The following is a 4,859-nucleotide window of genomic DNA, read 5'->3' as shown; positions in this document are numbered from 1 at the left end:
TGATAGACCAATTGGGGTTTCATGGAATATATATATTGTGTGTTTTTACTCTTACTGTATTTTTTAATACTAATTTACTGTATTATTTAGAGGTCATCCATAATTATCAACATTTTCGAAAGAGTACAAAACATACACTTTAGGGGGAGGAGGTTGAAAGTGTATGCATAAATACTCTTTTATGAAAAAGATAAAATGTTGATCTGAAAACGACACGAGGAAGGGGGTTCACAGAAAAGAGTATGTTTTGCACTCTTTTGAAAACGTTGAAAATTATGGATGACCCCTTAATAATTTTAACGCGAGCAATGTAATTTCCTCATAATGTAGATGAATAAAGATGATTGTTATTCTGACTTAAATCAATTTAACCCATTTTAAATAAACTAAGGCTATGTTCTCGCACAGCTGCTAATGGTTAGCGGGATCCAGATCCCGCTAAACGTTAGCTGCCGTGCGTCCATATGAGAAAATCCCGATACACAAAATGCTACATAAAGCTGACCACAAACGTCAGAATATAGACACTATCGATCTGATCTCCATAGCAAAATACATGTGGTTATGTACTTTTTTGAAGGGCTGACCATAATCAGTATCTTGGTAGATGGTTCATAGTTAAAATATTTACACACATTTCATTTCAAACAGTTCTTATAATTATTGTAACCACTCTTATAATTACTGTAACCACTAACGAAATATGTATCATGGAATTTTTTAATTTTTTTTTTTGGGGGGGGGGAGGGGAAGGAGGATGGGTAGCAGGGCTGGGATGGTAGGGAAGAGATGCTGGGAAATGGGTAAAGATAGGCTACTTCCTAGAAAAGTTCCTAGGAAACAACTTTTATTTCCCAATAGGCCTATTCAATTAACTTCCTGTTATACAGAACATACCAGGAAACAAGCTGACTGCTTTCCAAATTCCGGAAACTCCTGGGACTTGCAGGCTAGGAGACTTCTGACCACTGATACACAGAATGAAGGATACTGTAATTATGCTTTTTGTAATTGGTGAGAAAAATTATTTCTTTTGATATAATAATTGGAAGTTGACAACTTAATTAAACATGCCAACAAAATACTAATTAATTCAAAGTATAGAATGTTATTTTGTTATAGTTTTTACCTCAAAATTGATGGTGTATATCATATAATAGAAGCATTGGTGAAGCATGTATGGCGAAGCATCTGAAGGTCGGGGGTTTCAGACCAGTCATTTCAAGATTAAGTTTGTGACTTTACTGAAGATTTTATTAAATAATTACTTCAAAGATGTTAGGAATAAATAATATGAGTAAATGAGAAAAATTTACCACTAGAACTTTCCATTTATTACCTTACAATAAACTTATGCAACACAGTGGTGGATCCAGCAGGGATTCAGGGAGTTTGGACGAATCCCCCTCTGTGAAGAAACGTAACAAAATATTTCCTGGCTTACAAAAGGCATGCTATTACCTACCTAGGCAGAGGTTGGCAAATCAGACAAACTAGGCTTTGTCCAACTAGTTTTCAATTGTATGAATAATACACACTACTTCTAAAATGAATTAAAGACAACACGCTATATACATTGTAAACTAAGTAAAATGCAATAAAAACAAAACCCTTTACCATTCAATTATAGAGAGCACAGGAAAGTAACTAATCTATTGCAAAATTAATCGTGATTGGTCAAACTCTTAAAATGAGGTCAAAATCATTCAAGCATCACTGGCGTTAGCTCCGTGGCGGTAACTAATCTGGGGTCTGCAGGTTAATAACGCCACGAAGGTGACGTTGTGAGTGGTGTAAGTAATGCCACTGCCTACTTTACACACAACAGCATACGTTAGGCCAGCCTTAAGCCATGTGTGTGTGAACATACCCTTTGTTTCACAATTCAGTCTCTTATAACCTTTTGGCAGAACATAATAACCCAGAAAACACAAAGGGTCATTATGTTAGTTACATTCTTATGAGTACCATCAAAAGGAAATAATAATAATTAAGACAATGATCATATATAAATTTAGATGTTTGCATCAGGAAATTTGACAGGAATGATGTTTTTGCCCTACCTGATGTGTTACTGTACTGAATGTTCAGTACGTTCCCAAATACTTGCAAAAAAATTACAAGTGATTCAAGTGGGAATTAACCCACTGAGGTCGTAGGTTTGATTCCCACTTCACAAGTATTTTTGAAAGTAGAGAGCATTAATGGTTCATATAAATAAAGTGTAGTTAACTGTGTGATGTGTAATGTAATTTTAGCTCCTTTTTGACTTACTTTTACTTACCTAATAATTATGACTATGAAGTGTAGATATATAAGATATACCATGGAAATATACAGTCTACATAATAATGTTTATTTTTGATGACCCAACTTTGTTTTTATATGTACTATGTTAATAATAGACAATGCTATTCCTAATTCCTAATTCTGATTAGATGTTATTATTGTACAGTATGTTTGGATTGGGACAATACAATCCAATCAAAACAAGGTATTTCTTCAAGACTGGTGTTACAATAGCCATAATGTACACAACAATATAAACTAATATACTATTTTTATTTTTATTTTTATTTTATTTTATTGTTATTATTTTATGGTTATTTGCTTTTTCTCAGCACATAGGGGCAATGTGCAATATGCGCTATATAAATATAACATTATTATTATACATAGTCAAGAAAGTTCAACAACTCAACTAATCATTCTCAAAGATCAGACCATTTACTATAACATCTGAGAATGCTGTTACTAGGCAACAGTCTTAATGGTTGTGAATCATATAGTTAATGAAATGTAAAACAACAATTTGGTAATTTATAATATATTCAGTTAAAGGTGATGTATTTATGCAATGTAAAACGTTAAATTGTTAGCTAACATACAATACAGAAACATATGTTTATAGCATAACTGGATCATTCTTATGTCATTGGTCTAATCAAAGTAGGACTTACATTAAGAACAGAACCTATACAGTAAACACAGATTCACTGTAGCCTCGTGTATAGTCCTGACTAGATTGTTTGGCCATGTTATTTTAATTTTTTCAGTGATTTAAAAACTTGAAAACAGTGTTTGTTTGATGGAAATGGTTGAGAATTACCAAAGTTATGAATATTTATTTCATTGGATATCAGCCATGTAGGTTTGAGAAATAGCTTCCAAAGATTCCAAAATCAATAGTTTATTATTAAGATTTGTATTTTTAAATTAATTTTAATACACATTTCAGTTGGATTTAGTGATTGATATTTTAAATGTTCTTCACAATTTTTATAAAATCTAAAAACAAAAAACATGAAAATGTTCAAAATTTGATTATCAAACGTTTTGGTGCTTATGTCAAATTGCGACAAACGGAGAGTTTTGCCAGAGCCGGTCACATATGTTCCCTGAAATAAAGGTGATATAGTATTATTAGCCTATCAGTGTCATTTTATCTCATTATTCACAAACTCAAAGATACAGACAATTCGTTTTCTTTTTTTTTTTTTAATTAAAACAAAAGGAAGAAATTCCCGATAATTTACATTCCTTTTAAAATTTGATTACTAGCCATAAGCCAGCATTGTGGAACTCTCATCCAATTGAAATACATAGGAAATGCATTTTATTCTTCAAGCCATACCGGTACTGTCCTATCTAAAAGGAAATAAAGATGTTATCACGATGTGAGAAAAAGAAAGTCAAGAATAGCCAACATCCTCCTCTATTTAAACATAAATCCTGGAAGAAAAATATATATAGATCAGATGTATAACTTTATGACCTGACCTAATATCATTTGATGGCCCACATGACGATAGGTGTGACAGGATATAATATACATTTTTTTACCTCTTCGTCTGATGTTATGTACTTTGATGATTAATATAATGTTGTATAAACACAGTAACATGAACACAATTGCACCTGTTAAAGATTTGTTACTGAACTAGGTCTACAGTAGAACCCCTATTAAGGACACCTTCAGGACTAAAAAAGGTGTCCCAAGATGTTCCAAGGAAGGGTTCTACTGTATTTATTACGCTTTTTTTTTTTATAAGAACACATTTTATAAGAACACTGTGGCTGAAATTGCTTAAAATTTAAGAACAAAATAAGAACAAATTGAGGCTGAGGTAAAATGTCCAATGAGATTTTTATTTTAAAAAACTAGAAAAACCAAAAAATATATCTGTACCTTATGTTCAGTAGGTGTGACTATGTAATACCCTCTATAATACAGTACAGGAGGTGTATACCCACTTGTCATTTGGGGATGTTTTTTCAGTGGCCTTTTTTTTAGGGCCCAGTTTTTCCTGGGGCACTTTTACCTACATTCCAGTACAGTGTATACTGGTACAATAATACAATTGTATGTTTGAAAAGTGTGTAACATAAGAACAAAAGAAGAACATTTTGAGCCTGAAATTGGCCAAAAAATAAGAACACTGAGTCTGGGCAAAATTTTACTGGTTCTTATAAAAAAAAAAAAAAAAAAAAAAAAAATCTCCCCAGGCTCTCACACAAGTCAACTGGGAGTTTCCTAAATGCTTGATGGTATAACATTTACTTGTAAACAACTGAAAAAATACTTAGAATATGCTCTCTCTCTACTAAAGCAAAGTTTAGCACCTATATAAAATTGAGGGTTGCGACCCATAGTTTGAGAACCACTGCACTATACCTAAAGGCTTACTTGAGTTGAGCACATAGTGACCTAGAATTATGCGCTATACAAGTCTACAACCATTACCAGTTTTATATGTTGAAAATGTATAAAAACAGATTAATTTACCTTACTTGTCTGCGAAGACTAGCTAAACGTCTGCACTTGATAGCAATTGATTGCACTGTTGATGATGTACAAT

This window comes from Anneissia japonica, unplaced genomic scaffold, assembly GCF_011630105.1.
Source record: "Anneissia japonica isolate Jap-2015-1 unplaced genomic scaffold, ASM1163010v1 scaffold287739_len226637_cov155, whole genome shotgun sequence".
In the NCBI taxonomy this organism is placed as follows: Eukaryota; Metazoa; Echinodermata; class Crinoidea; order Comatulida; family Comatulidae; genus Anneissia; species Anneissia japonica.
The sequence above is the reverse complement of the archived record's forward strand: the minus strand, read 5'-3'. Positions refer to the sequence as shown.